Genomic DNA, 17,229 nt, shown 5'->3' on the forward strand with positions numbered 1-17,229 from the left:
TCAAATTATGTTTGAACTAGTATTTTCTGCTTTGTGACAATGCGTTCAAAGTGAGAGCTATATGATTTGCATTACAAAGCCCTGGTGGCATCCTGTAGACAGGAGTCATCGCTACATAGAAAAAAGCAAGATGTTCCTCTTAGCCTTATAATAGCTACTTAATTAATAATTAAACTATGAATTATTTTAGTGCATTTTTAAGTGTAGAGGCCATCTTTGAGGATGTGTCCATTATTTCCCACAAAGAGTCCTTATATTAATAATGCTGTTCCCCATTTTAATTGAAGCAAATATAAAAGGGATTATATATATCCATAAAAAAGTGGTAATATGCACTTGAAAGAGCAGCAAGTTAAAATAGTATGTATTGAAGACTAACCACCTAACAATAAAGATGGCTGCTGTCTCATTGTACTTTGAAGCTCTTTTAAAATGACGCAGTAATGGAATGTACCACTTTTGCTTATTAGTTATACATAACAAATGCAGTTGCTGAAACACGTGTATTTAAATTAATGGTATAATGCCTACAGGACTGGTTCAAGGATTATTGTCTACGTAGTCGAAGGTGCATTTTGCCACCCCACCTTTTATCACTTCCACATGAAAGTGGCAGTGTGTGTACTTTAGTAAAGCAACTGTCCGGACGCTATAGCGGCCGGGAGTGTGTAAAAAAACACATCTGCAGCACCTTTTACCACAATTCATTCACACAAGTAGAGGTGAGATGATTTACCTCGTATTTTCTTTGAAAGATGCCTACAACTGTGCCATGTCTTGGAGGCTTAGTTCAAGGAACAGGAAGAACAAATCTCTTAATGTTCACTAATAATGGTAAAGTCGCAAGGCACCGAAAGGTTTATATCTACTCTCTATCCCCACTTGCTACAGCCACTACATACTGAGCTGAGTAAAACTCCATTGACTATAAAACTAAATGTAAAGGAGAAGAGCGTCTAAGTGCAGTAGCCAAATATTTTATTATAGTATGAACAGATTGAAAACGCTTACAATCATGTCCTGAGAATCCAGCCTGTTGGCAGAATATAACCACTTGGTGTGTGTCCTCATCCAGCAGCAGCAGCCTGATCCTGATGGCTGACTAGCAGCTATGAATACATGAACCGACAAGATCCCCCCCCCCCCTCCCTTCCCCCCCCCCCCCCCCCCCGAGCGCTTCCAGGACCATTGTGGAGTGCAAACAGGAAGTGACGTCACACCGGAAGGGACAGTGACAAAGGAGCGAACTGAGCGTGCTCTGAAACGTGTGTAAACAGTTTGTCAGCTATCGGGGTTCCAAACATTGGCATTGGCACATTTCTGCTTCATGCACGCCCTTATTCTGCGGTGTGCACAAAGCCATACACTGCAGCAACACTTCTAAGCATTAGTGCAAACATTGGCAAGCTTTAAAGTGGTTGTTAACCAGGGTTACATTTACATTATCCGTTCGGTTGATTCATGTAATATGCCCCTGTGGCTGTGCTTTATAAAATGCAGTTATATACCTGTTTACAGAGCGCAGATTGGCACTTGCGTGACATGCCGCCTCTCTCCTCTCTTGGCCTGACAGCTGCAGCAGGCAGGGCCGAGGATCCCCCTGCTGACATCAGTCAGGAGGAGAGAGACGGCCGCGCCCACTGCAGCTGTCATGGAGAGAGCCAGCGGGTCACGTACAGTAACTGCCGATCTGTGCTCTGTAAACAGGTTTACAGCTGCCTTTTTTTTTTTAAAGCAGTTACGGGGGGCATTACATGAATCAACCGAGAGGATAATGCAAATGTAGCCCTAATTTGAGCATCAGAAGGGGGCAGGCACGGACATGGAGCTGACTGACAGGGAAGGGAGGGGAGAGAAGGCAGAAGAGCACAGAGGAGAGATGCACGTAAACTGACCACAGTGTCAGGGCTTAGCAGCCATGATATACCATGGTCAGAAACTGGCAGGATCAGCCAGGTATTTCAGATGATGGAAGGGGACAAATTATACACCACAAGCACTGTGCTGTATAACATGTTTTAAAGGAACAGGATCTTTATCTTTATTTTTTAGGTTAACAAACGTTTTAAGTGATCTTCTCTGTAATACATATTTAAATACAAGGTGGTTGTAAATGCATACAGTACCTTCCCCTTACCTACTGTATGTAACAATTTTACAGTTTTGATAAATCTTTAGCCCCATTTGTCGGGCTGTGTGCTCCACTGGACATCATCTGCTGATCAGTTTTCCTTCAGGTGCTGCCCATGTTTTTCTACAATGGACCTGAATTCCCCTATTCTTTGATTTCTTCCTATTGATCTTTGTTTCTGAGCAGTTTTTTGTGTGTATTAGGTTTTGTTTTGGTTTGTTGTAGTGCGTGTACATGTTGATGCGGGGTATGCCCCTAAAGGCTTTGTTCTGTAACTCTCACAGATAAAGCAGAATAAAGAGAATTCTCCCCCAAGAAAACCGTACCTTCCCCACGTCTATGTGGCCAAACGCTGCAACATCAAAGAGAAATTGGATGCTTCTTAGTGGTTCCTTATGCTGACGCCTAAGGTATACTGTATCCCAGGGGTCTCCAAACTATGGCCCTCCAGTTGTTCAGGAACTACAATTCCCATCTTGCCTAGTCATGTCCTTGAATGTCAGAGTTTTACATTGCCTCATGGGACATGTAGTTCCGCAACAGCTGGAGGGCCGTAGTTTAGAGATTCCTGCTGTATCCTATAGTGACATGCAGGTTGGTGGGAGGAAGAAACACTACTGACTGCTGTGGGGGTACACATGAGAGAGAGTTTACTGAAAAGATTTCAGCATCTGGTTTAGGCAGTATGAGCAGAGGAAGAGTTAAGTATTTACAAACTTCATTGCAAGTACATCTTGTATTCTGAATATCCCCACCCAAAGCCCTACACTCTGCTAGGGAAGTTGTTGCTCAGGTTTCCATGGAAATCTGAACACTGAGGTACATGCACCCTGCAGCCCCATAGCTAGTAATTGATTCTGGGCTCTTCCATCACAGGAACCAATTATAGCCTATGGGGTTGCAGGTCATGTGTGCCAAGTTATTGAGGAGGTCTCATGCCCATGTTCTTATGGAAACCGAATTGCTAACTTGCCAGATGGAGAAGGTCTGGTGGGAGCATATCATTTCCAGGTAAGCTTGGGCTTGCCTTTTATTAAACTGTGCAGTAAATGTAATGCAATGATACCACTACCATTGATTGGCTTCTACAGCCAATAGCATTCAATGAACACTTAAATTAACCAAAGTTAATAATAAACTGTCTGCTTTGCAGGGTTGATTATCATCGCTCTGTATACCTTTTAAAGCCAAAACTTCTTCTATTGCGGTCTGTCCCCATTAGAAATAATTCATCCCTTTGGTCTTGGTGACAATAGCCTTCATGACAAACGTAATGGAATATCTTTCAATGGAGAACTTTTATGGTGATGACAACCTAAAAAGAAAAAAGCCCTTCCATTAGAGATTTTAGCTTACTTCCTGTTTAAAGACTGAACTCCAGGAAAGGCAAATATATTCTAAATACAAGAAGCATGTTTCTTCTTACTTGAACCTTAGTGCGCTTTGCATATTCCTCCCGATTAGTTCAGTAACCCAGGAGCTGCATTTAATAAAGGCCAATCACTGTTGCTCGCTCTCCGTATATAGAGTGACTAGTCTTGTATCTACTCCCTCTTCTAGTTTTCTGCAGGCAGCCTGTGGTATGTGGTCCTGCTGGGTTCTTTCCACAGCTCTGCTCAAATGTTCTTCATGATGATGATGTCACTTCTGTTTTACTAGGGAATAGCTGGGCTTGAAAAGGCATTTGGTGTTCACAAAGAGTATTTCTATCTTTTTGTTGTTTTGAGGAATATATTTAACTATAGATTTTTGTGCCCAGAGTTCAGGTTTAAGGGCCTTTTTACACCAGAACTCAGTGAGGGAAACGTGTACAAAACACGGGTTTCCCGCACAGTGTTCAGAATGCACTGGGTGTGTGATCGGTTTGTGTTAATAGATTCCTTACACCCCAGATGAAAATCAAAGACACAGTGCATTTGCCTGCACAGGATCGCATGGTACTGTAGTTCATGTAATCTGGTTTTTATGTCTGTTTTTCCTTTTGTGCGTTGCAGTGCAATTTAAGCCCATTTAAATGATAAGGCTGAAAACGCTGTAACTCGGAGCGGTTTCCATTTGCAATTACTATATGTACTGACACTTGGGCTGAATAATTACAGTGAAATACAGAGCTCTTTAGTTGCTAATCTACAAATATTATGCAACAACCAAACTGTATCCCCTTACCTCCTCTTCTAGGGTCCCCCGCCCACTGCTCGCTGTGTGCTGAGGGGGCATTTGTGTGGGTGCATCCCGAACCTTGCTGTGTGGTTCCATATACAGAGTGGCTTGGCCCTGCTCCTCGCACCCTCCACAAAGGAGTTGATTAACTGCAGCAGTAGCCAATGGCCCTCTCTGCTGCTTCTGTGTCCTGTGACGAGAGGGAGCGAGCAGTGTTTCTGTAGACGAGCACAGTGCTGGATCGAAAGAGGTGTTATTTGGGGGGGGGGGGGGGGGTTGATATTGGAAGGTCTTAATCTCAATGCAGAGATTTTTTTTGGACAGTCATGCTGTGAGATGAAGTAAAGGTACTTATACAGTTAGATTTTTTTTTTTTTCTAACTTCTTTTATTTTATTATTTTTTGTTTTAAGGTACAGTTTGAATATTTACAATGGTAGTTCTTGTAGCCACTACTTATGCGGTAAATGTGATAATGGCAAGTGGTAAAGAAACCAGAAGTCAAACGGTGCCATTGTCAGGTCCATCATTCTTTTCTGCTTGGTTACCGTGCAGAATGCCCACTTTCAGATGGAGGGTGAAGCTCATCAGGAGACTAATTACACAGGAGTTGACCTGTGACGTTTATAAAAGAATAACCTCAATTAAACTAATCAGAAATAATTTGCCTATCCTGTTGGCTGTACTGCGGCTGAGGGGATACGGACAGCTGATACAGCAGTGACTGCTTTAAAACAAAGACCTTTCTTCTGGCTCTACTTTTACTGTAAAAAGGTTAAAGCAGTTGTGGGATGTTTGAATGTATGCAGGCTGATTGCAGTGCAACTCTTGTATAGTGTGTGTATAGTGTGTGTATGTGTATATGTGTGTGTGTGTGTGTGTGTATATATATATATATATATATATATATATATATATATATATATATATATATATATATATATATATATATATATATATATATATATATATATATATAGCCTCTTAGGTCCCCCATCAATGCTCCTGGCTTCTCCCCCTTGACCAGTGCCCCCAATAGCAAGCTAATTGCTATGGAGGGCGCTCTGGTGTGTGCTTGCTTCCAAGCCCTGCTCTGTGTCCATAAGATGCACAGAGCCACAGCTTGACGCCACCCCCTGTTCTCTCCTCATTGGCTTACTGGCTGTGATTGACAGCAGTGGGAGCCAATGAGGAGAAGGAGTCCATGGACAACCAAGGCTCTCATGCACATCGCTGGATCCACAGAGCTTGGGTGAGTATTAGGTGTGGGGGGGGTGCATAGACTGCATGAAGATAAAAAAAAATACTTTAGCTTTTAAAACCACTTTAATACAACCCTGTATTCACTCAATCATCGTCCAATTTAAAATTTTAAATGCAAGCAATGTAAATACCCATGTTTGACTTGGTATCAGCCCCTGGCCTCTTTATATACAACAGAGCTCAGACCGGGAGAGGTAGAAACAGCGCAAGGAGCCAGCCAGCTGTGCTTTAGTGCTCATGTACTATCACGGAACATGCTGATAGAGGGCAGAGTGAAAGCAGTCTGTTTCTCCATTCAGTGTCCAGTCACAAGCTGGTAAATCCACAAAAATTCTAACACAGGTTATCACTGGTAATCCCTTGATTTGTCTGAAGAGAATTTGTGAGGTCCTTTTTAGATGCCGAGGAGGGAAGGAAAAGCCACTAATATACAGCATTTCACAAAAAATGAGTACACCCCTCACTTTTTTGAAAATATTTTCTCTTCGTGTGACAACACTGAAGAAATGTCACTTTACATTGTAGCAAATTAGTGAGTGTACAGCTTGTATAACATTGTAAATTTGCTGTCCCCCTCAAAATAACTCGACACACTTTTGTTGCCAGCGGTTTGGACGTTAATGGCTGTGAGTACACCTATAAGTTAAAATGTCCAAATTGGGTCCAATTAGCCATTTTCCCTTCCTGGTGTCAAATGACTCATTAGTGTTACGAGGTCTCAGGTGTGAATGGGGAGCAGGTGTGTTAAATTTGGTGTTAACGCTCTCACTCTCTCATGCTCGTCACTGGAAGTTCAACATGGCACCTCATGGCAAGAACTCTGAGGATTAAAAAAAAAAAATTGTTGCTCTACATAAAGATGGCCTAGGCTATAAGAAGATTGCCAAGACAGTATAACTGAGCTGCAGCATGGTGGCCAAGACCATACAGCAGTTTAAAAGGACAGCTTCCACTCAGAACAGACCTTACCATGGTCCACCAAAGAAGTTGTGTGCACGTGCTCAGCATTATATCCAGAGGTTGTCTTTGGGAAATAAACATATGAGTGTTGCCAGCATTGCTACAAAGCTTGAAGGGGTGGTGGGGTCAGCCTGTCAGTGCTCAGACCATGTGCCCCACACTGAATGATGTGCAAGAAAGCCTGCAAACAGTTTGCTGAAGACTAGCAGACTAAGGACATGGATTACTGGAACCATGTCCTATGGTCTGATGAGACCAAAATAAACTTATTTGTTTCAGATGGTGTCAAGCGTGTGTAACAGCCACCAGGTGAGGAGTACAAAGACAAGTGTGTCTTGCCCACAGTCAAGCATGGTGGTGGGAGTTTCATGGTCTGGGGCTGCATGAGTCCTGCTGGCACTGGGGTGCCTACAGTTCATTGAGGGAACCATAAATGCCACAATGTACTGTGACATACTGAAGCAAGGTATGTTGGTCAAGGATTTTATTATTATACTGTTAGATTGAATTCTTAGAAATTAGGAACTCTGGTTAAAAACAGTTTAAAAGATATACCACAATTATAAACAAATGGTCAGCAATGCAGTACATTGGATGCAATTAATCAATTGACATCCATATGAGCACCCCAACGCATTTCGCCCAATCACGGTCCATATCAGAAAAATATTATAATTCTGAAACTCAAACAAGATACTGGCATACATATGAAAAGTGTATTTCCATTAATTTCGTAGGTTTGAATCAAGATGGTGTTCTTGGGACTTTTACATTGTTCTGGTATGAGTATATATGTGTGTGTATGTATATATGTATATTATATTTTTTATTTTTTTTGGAATATAGGCTACCACTTTTTGTGCACCTAGAAGAAATGTCTTGTATGTTCCCCTCACAAAAGGATTGTCCAGATATATTAATCCAAAAGATATATAAAATGTTTGGTTAACTTGCCATAATACCTATCTTTATCTCCAAATGACTCCATATACTCTGTAAGCCCGCTGCTCTCTACCAGTAATTAAAGTGGAAGTAAACCCATGGATTTAAACAGTTAAAAAAAAAAAAGGCATGCCGGGAATGCTAACTGCACATTGGCTGTGCTCTCAGCCAACCAATAAAACCATCCAATGGCTGGTGTCATAACGAATCACATGTGTAGCACCATAGCAGTTGCAGATTAAACAGAGGCAAGGATGGCAGCTTCCTTGGCTGAAAACGATAGGGGAGTTTACTTCCACTTTAAATGTTTGAATATATACATATCAATTTCTTATAACCAATCAATTTCTGGGTATTATATCCAAAATGATTCTCCCCTTCATTATGCTCTCCTACGGTTGGGCCATCTCACCTTTGGCCACCAGAGGGAGCGTTACCATGTTGGCAGCATTCCTTGATCACCGCTAGACTTTCCTTGCTGCTGTACACACGTGTGGTGTTGGCCCCGCATGTGTCATGGCATCGCGTCATTATGATAGGGGTGACGGCAGTGGCCGGAGCTTTTTCTCACAGGAACGCAGCATGGACAGATAGGGGGAGGGAGAAGGAGATGACACCTGAATGAATGAATGAAATACTTATATAGCGCACAATGCGAACTGAATCGCCTCTAGGCACTTGACACCAATGGGCTTAGATTTAAGCAGCATATCTCTCCCGGATCTCAACTGGACTTCGGGAGAGTCCCTTCCATATATACATATAGGATTGGAGCCAATATAAGTACCATACTCAGCATATTAAACCTACTCCTTCACTAGTTAACAATGCCTAACGCATATTTTACAATCTTGCTATGGCTATCAGCATTATTGCTTCTCTTTATTATCATAAATGTCTAACTAGAATAACATTATTTGGAGTATACATCCATACTGTTAATCACTTATCATACACACTTTCACCCAATTCCACACACCTCTATCTGTTTCACTTCATTCGGCTGTATTTTACTCCATTTGTGTTACACTTTTTAATTTTATTCCCTTGTGTATATATATTTTTATACACTCTCACTTTAATTTGGTTATTACCATACACTCCACATACATACACACATACATCCACATTTCACTTGTATGTATTTAAAAAAAAAATCATCTTTTTTTCATACACTTACTCTTCACCATCTTGTTGTATCCGTATGCTGTTGACCCCACATTTCTGACCATACCTACCATATATAATGTTTTTTGGTATACTAATCTATAACATTAATAAGATGTTTAGATATAGCAACATTAACATACTACACCTTATAATGTTTTAACATATGTTGGTTTAAGATTAAAATGGTCTTAAGCACATGGGCGGAGATAAGTCTACTCGATGCTATATAAATGCTGCTAAAACACACTATTATCCCAGATGATTAAAATACTCATTGAATTATCACAGATGTTGTCCACCCCTTCCCTTTTGAAAGTCCCTATGTGTGGCTCCTTTAAGCCCCCCTTGGTTGGTTCCTACTTCAGGGAGCGGGGGATGCTATATGAAGATCTCGGGATCATTGTATATTTTATTCACAATCTCTGGTTATGTGTCATTTAATTTTTTGAACGGTAAATACATTTCCATTCATATGTATAGCAGATGTCAGTATCTTTGAGTGTGAGAATTATATTTTTTCTGATGTGTCTCGAAACATGTCAGGGTACTCATATGGATATTATGTTATTGCATACAATGTACTGCATTTCTGACCATTTGTTAATTATTGATGGTATACATTTTAAACTGTAACCAGAGTTCATAATTTCTAAGAATTCAATCTAACTGTATATTTAGTCATAATAAAAGAAAATAATTGATTTTATTATATTGTTATCATCTTGACCAACATACCCTGTCACAAAAAAAAAAACCCTAGGGCAGGGAACCTCGGCTCTCCAGCTGTTTTGAAACTACAAATCCCATCATCCCATCATGCCTCTGCCTCTAGGAGTCATGCCTGAGATTGTTAGGGTCTTGCAGTGTCTCATGGGACTTGTAGTTTCAAAACGGCTGGAGAGCCGAAATTCCCTACCCCTGCCACGACTTCGTTGCGTTTTTCAATTTTTTGCGTATTCTAACATAACGACCCCAAACCTACAAGATGACCTCTGCCTTGCTAAAGAAGCCAAGGGTAAAGGTGATGGACTGGCCAAGCATGTCTCTAGACCTTAACCCTATTAAATATCTGTGGGGCATCCTCAAACGGAAGGTGGAGGAGCACAAGGTCTCCAACATACACCAGCTCTGTGATGTCGTCATGGAGGAGTGGAAGAGGACTCCAGTGGCAACCTGTAAAGCTCTGGTGAACTCCATGCCCAAGAGGGTTAAGGCAGTGCTAGGAAATAATGGTGGCCATACAAAATATTGACACTTTGGGACCAATTTGGGCATTTTCACTTAGGGGTGTACTCACTTTTGTTTCCAGCTGCTTAGACATTAATGGCTGAGAGTTATTTTGAGAGGAGAGCAAATATCTACTGTTATACAAGCTGTACAATCACTACTTTACATTGTAGCAAAGTGTCATTTCTTCAGTGTTGTCACGTGAAAAGATAGACTAAAATATTTACAAAAATGTAAGGGGTGTACTCACTTTTGTGAGTTTGAGCGAAATTCACCTGAAACCACACTCTGGATCAAGTTAAGTTTTCTTTATTTTACTTATACGAGGAGACAAGTTATAACAAAGGAACAGATATTTGCCCATTGGTTCTGACCTCTATGACCCTGCATTAGGGAAGCATACAGGTTTGATACATTTCTTCTCCCTCTAGTCATGCCTCCTCATCCTTTTTCAACATGCAATCCCTGGCCAAGTGGCCTTTCCTGCCACATAAAAAATATTCAACCCTTTCTTTCCTACCCTCGTAATCCTTAATGCGAGGTCTACATTGGGGGGTTTCTTAACCTTTCTGTACATCTTTCAGCAACACGTGTTCCATCTTCTACAGCAAACGCCTTTCCTTTTTTTGCTTTCTTTTTAGATTGGAAATGTATTTTAGCGTGGCGTGCATACTCAATAAAATCCTTGAGCTTGCAGGTTCTATGATTCATCATATGTTTAGTGACAAAACTAGAGTCGGGAATACAATCAGGATGGCAATTTCTAGCTGCTGTTCATATCGAGTGTCATAAACTCGATTTGCTGGAACGTCAATCCCAGAGTGTTTTTTTAAACACTTCCCTCGTCCTTATGATGTAATTTATCTATTGATTCACCTTCCCCTTGTATGCGCCGGTTAATAGCTGCCCAGTCAGCCCTTTGTTTCACACATTTTTGGCCATTTTAACGTACGTACTGAGTAATTTAAGGTCTTCTCACACTGACACACCTATACACAATGTTTGTCAACTCGCAGATCGACACAGAATTTATTTCCTAATCCTGTGCTATACTAAAAATCTTTGGTATTCTTCTACCTTTATACACAATATTTTTGTCAACTCGCATTTCTTTCCTAATCCTGTGTTCTACTAAAAAAACATTGGGATACTTCTCTTCTAACCAAATTAAAACAAATTGTGAATTGTTCTGATCTTGAATCTGAATGGTTCTTTTCTGCTAATTCTTGGGAACCCGTCACCTGATGGGGACCAGTTAGTCGACTGACCTCTGTTAACGTCAATTCAGATGGAGGACTTAGGAATAAGGAATCTTGTGAGTTCTGAGATTCCCCTGTACGGTAACTTTCTCCGGTGGTCTGATCCCTTCACAGGATATTGAGTTCTGGCTCGAAGGACCAGTTTGAGCGAAATTCACCTTAGACCACACTGTGGATCAAGTTGAGAAGTTTTCTTTATTTTACGCATACAAGGAGACAAGTTGCAAAAAAAGGAACAGATATTTTTCCATTGGTTCTGACCTCTATGACCCGTGCAATAGGGCAGCATACATAGAGTTCAGCCGTATGAGCTCCTATTTGACTTATCTGTCTAACAGTTGTAAAACTTGCATTTATATATCTTTTTACAAGCTTTATCTTAACCATCTCTCCTAGATATGATTGGTTGCTAAAATCTACATCAATGTAACTAACCATAAATCTGACACCTGTTCTACAACCAAACGTATTCATTCCAAGAATTCCTATATGTTCATTAAAGTAATTTATAAGTGGTTTTGTCCAATTAAAAACACCTGTGTAGAGACGGCGCCCAGCTGTGTTAAATCAACCCTCCTCGTCCTGGTAAGGCTTTACCAACTCAAAGATAACAAATTTACGACTTTGGGAGAATTAACTTTCAATAGCCCTACCAAATGTGTTATGTCTTATTGTTTTTCACTATACAATCCTATGTGTAAAAGTACTGTATTATTTACATAAAATTATATATGTATGCACACATCAGTGTTTTCTTATTCAGTGTATTTTAACAGTTTTAAATGAGGGCACACACAGACCTTTGTTTGACCATGTCAAACTTAATGTACTGTACATAACTTTCCCATATTCCACATTATTTCTAAACCACCTGTATAAAATGTTATCTTATCGGGCTGTAACTCAACTTCTGTCAAAGTTTTTATTTTCTAATTAGCAAATTTAAAAACTATGAAGTATCCTAATGAACGTTCACCCAGTAAACTATCTTATCTCTGATTTATATGCATTTCAAGGACTCAAAGAAATTCTATCTAACTTGAAATTATTCTACTTCAAAGCAAACTCATGCAAGCATTCATTAAATGATTATAAAATAACTCTAATTTCTCTAACAGTGAGACGTGTGTGTATGTATGTATGTATGTATGTATATATATATATATATGTGTGTGTGTGTAATGTATATATATATTTATCAATCAACTGTGTTTACTCTTTTTAAATTATAATGGCAACAAACTACCCAAATGACCCTGATCAAATGTGTACATGCCCTGGTGATTTTTGCCTGATAACATGCACACAAGTTGACACAAAGGAGTAAAGGGATTTGAATGGCGATTAAAGGTAACCATCCCCGCCTGTGATCTGTTTGCTTGTAATTTATTGTGTGTGTATAAAAGGTCAATGAGTTTCTGGACTCCTGACAGACCCTTGCATCTTTCATCCAGTGCTGCACTGACGTTTCTGGATTCTGAGTCATGGGGAAAGCAAAAGAATTATCAAAGCATCTCAGGAAAAAGGTAGTTGAACTGTATAAAACAGGAAATGGATATAAAAAGATTTCCAAGGAATTGAGAATGCCAATCAGTGTTCAAACGCTAATCAAGAAGTGGAAAATAATGGGATTCTGTTGAAACCAAACCACGGTCAGGAAGACAAACTAAAATTTAGGCCTCAAACGCCAGGAAATTTGTTTAGGATGCAAAGAAACCCACAAATAACTTCAAGTGAAATACAGGACTTTCTAAAATCATGTGGTGTGGCTGTTCCAAGATGCACAATAAGGAGGCACTTGAAGAAAGATGGACTGCATTGTCAAGTTGCCAGAAGAAAGCCATTACTACACAAATACCACAAAGTATCCCATGTACAATATGCTAAACAGCACAGAGACAAGCCTCAAGCCTTCTGGCACAAAGGCGTTTGGAGTGATGAGACCAAAGTTGAGCTTTTTGGACACAACCAACCAATAAACGCTACTTTTGAAGAGGCGTCAACAAGGCCTATGATGAAAAGTATGGAAGTGGATCGCTGATGTTTTGGGGATGTGTGAGCTATAAAAGTACAGGAAATTTGGTCAAAATTGTTGGCAAGATGAATGTAGTATGTTATCAAAAAACACTGGAGGAACATTTGCAGGCATTCAGCCAGGAAACTGCGCATGGAACGTACTTGGACATTCCAACAGGACAATGATCCAAAACACAAGGCCAAGTCAACCTGTCATTGGTCACAGCAATATAAAGTGAAGGTTCCAGAGTGGCCATCTCAGTCTCTTGACCTCAATATGAGCCAATCTGGGGAGATCTCAAACGTGCAGTTCCTGCAAGACAGCCTAAGAATTTATAGGAACTGGAGGCTTTTTGCTAAGAGCAATGGGCAGCTTTACCATCTGAGAAGATAAAGAGCCTCATCCACAAATGCCACAAAAGACTAAAAGCTGTCATTGATTTTTAAAGGAGGCAATACATGGTATTAAGAACTGGGGTATGTAAACTTTTGATCAGAATAATTTGGGTAGTTTCTGTTGTCATTATAATTTAAAGAGTAAACACAGTTGATTGATAAATGGTTTCAGCCAAACACTAACCATGTGTGAAAGAAAAGTTTGTCGTCATTCATATTCTCTGAAAAATTCAAGAAATTATAAATTCTGCCAGGGTATGTAAACTTATGAGCACAAGTGTGTGTGTGTGTGATTATATATATATATATATATATATATATATATATATATATATATATATATATATATATTTATTACACACAGATTCATGATATAACCAAGTGATTACGTTTCTAAGTGAAAAACAAAGTACGCTAAACACCAAAGGATTGCAGGAAATGTAAAGAGTTGTAGTGTACCAGAACAGTGTATATTGGAAAGAGGTGATCTAAGTGATATAATAGGTGCTAGAACACTGAGATGGATACAGACTGCCGGATATTATGGGCATTTGGCAACTATGGTGTTAAGAAATACTCGGGCCACGGGCACTGTAGCATGTGCTATGGTTCCCTGTTTCTGGCAATGAGCAAGGAGATGGAAAAGGAAGGGAACAAAAACAAGTCTGGTTGAGGGAAGAGGAAGGGTAGAGGGATAAGGAAGTAGTGGGAAGATAAGCAAACGAACAAAGGGAAAATAGGAGGCTAGAAAACAAGAGGACAAAAATGGGTGTGAGGGTTATAGGAAAACAGGAGGGTTTGGCGTCAGAGTGATTAAAAAACTGTTCAGGTGGCAGTCCTGACTATGGATTCTGTTTGAGAAATTTAGAGGGGGTTGTAATTAAGAATATTTCATTAAGAATAGTGTTACGTTTGTCATTTATCATGTTGCCCATCGCTCTCTGCTTTAGGGATGGCTGTTTCCATGCTTTGGCCAGTGTTTGATGGAAAGAGGTAATATTTAAAAATTATAAAGTTTACGAATTTTCATGTTACAGAACTCAGAGAGAATATGGCGTAAAGCTCAGAATTAAGTTATAATGCAGTACCAAACTAATGAAATTTAAAACAAATCCAGACTACCACCATATATGTAATAGTGCCGCATTCCACACAACCCTGAAAGTAATCGGGAGTGGCATTGGGAGCAGATTTAGCAATGTAGTGAGTCGCATACCAGCAAAAATGAGTCTTGTGAAATGTTAAAGATCCATTCCATGTAAAGAATAAAAAAAATACTTCTACTACACATACCGTATATACTCGAGTATAGGCCGACCCGAATATAAGCCGAGGCCCCCAATTTACCCCCAAAAAAACTGGCAAACTTATTGACTCGTGTATAAGCCGAGGGTGAGACATGCCTGTCCATCCCTGTGTGTGTGTCCGTCCATCCCTGTGTGTCCGTCCATCCCTGTGTGTCCGTCCATCCCTGTGTGTCCGTCCATCCATCCCTGTGTGTGTGTGTGTCCATCCATCCATCCATCCCTGTGTGTGTGTGTCTCCATCCATCCATCCATCCATCCATCCCTGTGTGTGTGTGTCTCCATCCATCCATCCATCCATCCATCCCTGTGTGTGTGGGTCTCCATCCATCCATCCATCCATCCCTGTGTGTGTGTGTGTCTCCATCCATCCATCCATCCGTGTGTGTGTGTCTCCATCCGTGTGTGTGTGTGTGTGTGTGTGTGTGTGTGTGTGTGTGTGTGTGTGTCCAGCCTACCTGTGTCCCGAGCCTTTGTCCCGAGCCTCCGTCCCGTGTCGTGCCTTGCCTTCGTCCCGTCCCGTCCCGTCCCGTCCCGTGCCGTGCCTTGCCTTGCCTCCGTCCCGTGCCCTCTTCGTCGGCGGCCATTGTAAAATTCAAAAGCCGCGCCTCCTCCTTCGCCTGTGATAGGCGGAACACTGAATTTCCCAGCAGCCTGTGTTCCGCCTATCACGGACGTCGTATCATCCTCGTCCGTAGTACGAGGATGAGCGGATGCCCGTGATAGGCGGAACACAGGCTGCTGGGAAATTCAGTGTTCCGCCTATCACAGGCGAAGGCGGAGCCGGAGGCGCGGCTTTTGAATCATAGAATGGCCGCTGTCTGTCTGCTCGACACGCTGATCGAGCGGGCAGACAGCGATGACTCGAGTATAAGCCGAGGGGGGCACTTTCAGCCTCAAAAAAGAGGCTGAAAATCTCGGCTTATACTCGAGTATATACGGTACCTTATTTTTTTTTTATGTTGACCATTTGCATGACAAAGTTCTGAGCTAAAATAAAAGATAAAAAAAAAACTCCTGCATCATGGTTACCTTCTGGTCATGTTGGTGTTTACTTCTTTTCTGTTATAGTAATCCTGACCAAGGAGAAATAGAAATGGCCTGTCCTTCTAAAAATGCTAGCTGACTTACTGCCATGTTGATCTGATGGCTGCAGTGTTAATTGGGTTTCTTTTAATTTTCTAAACCTTAAATCTGGCCAGAGGGGTCCATATCCAATTTTGACCATGCTGTTACATATAGCCGGAGGAAAAACTATAGTCAGCATGTTGTGTAATATCTTTAGTATTGATTTGACTGATCCAGCAGTACTATGCCATTATAAAAAAGAACATACTATAATACTTCTATACAATATTACATTAACGTGTGGTTGTTTATTTTTTTGTTTATTTTTTTGTTTGTTTTTTTTTGTTTGTTTTTTTATCCTCAAATCTTGGATAATGGCTGGGATGTTGACAAAAAGGGTGTGGGCAAGTAATGTACACCACATGACTGCTTAAAAAAGTTATAGAATTTTATATACAGCACACAAGTCCAGGTTTACTCTGTTCTAAACAGATATATACACATATATATATAATATACAGTCATGCATATGTGTGTGTGTGTGTGTGTGTGTGTGTATGTATATATATATATATATATATATACACACACACAGTCATACATGTGTATACCTATACCTACATTCTTAAGCTAAAGAAACCGTATTTTCTGTAGCTGTCCTTTTAATTGCTGTATAGCATGGTACCTGGCAACTGCTCTACACCTACAGATGGTGAGCCCACAGGGTCTCAACAAGGTCACCGCAGGCCAAGCAAAGCTTAGATAGGTTTATGGCTTGGCCAGGTGCTTGACTGTGAACTTCATTCTCAGGCCTAGCTCTGTGGATATTTACTGGCATCTACACATTAAACAGGTTGAAACTGTTGTCTGTCTTCTCACATTTGACTCAGGAATGTGGCAGAACTCCCCAGGAGAAGCTGCATCACAGACATACATGGCAAGAGATTGTCAAACATTGATAGTGCCAGATTGGAAAATGTATAAGGGCACTTCCACCGAGCTTTGGTAAGACAGCCATGTCTCATAGGCAGAAGAACACTTTGCTAAAAATGTTCTAAATCAAGGATGTGTGAGTTGGCTGAATGGATTGCAGTGATTGCAGAGTTTGCTTGCAGTCAGTTGGACCACACAAAGGGGGGAAGTCAAGGCACTCCTGTTCATCCTACTTTTTTGTTGCAATTTCTGCAGATATCAAGCATGACATGAATTCGTCCTGTACAAAATGCAAGGCTTTTGGAATAGGGAAAAAGATATAAAACGCGCTTAATTTTTTTCTAGTTCACCAAGATTTTCATTGATGGTCAATCCCAATTACTGTATACAAATGATTATAA

General features: G+C 40.6%; 1 protein-coding gene across 4 annotated transcripts in view; it reads left to right on the forward strand.

Moving 5' to 3' along the window:
• Positions 1-17,229, forward strand: part of PPP2R2B (protein phosphatase 2 regulatory subunit Bbeta) — a 500,138-nt gene that overhangs the window by 383,594 nt on the left and 99,315 nt on the right. The gene's annotated exons all lie outside the window — the stretch shown is intronic.

The sequence above is a fragment of the Lithobates pipiens genome, unplaced genomic scaffold, assembly GCF_037356315.1.
Source record: "Lithobates pipiens isolate NorthernLeopardFrog02 unplaced genomic scaffold, aLitPip1_a1.2 Scaffold_8, whole genome shotgun sequence".
Taxonomy (NCBI): Eukaryota; Metazoa; Chordata; class Amphibia; order Anura; family Ranidae; genus Lithobates; species Lithobates pipiens.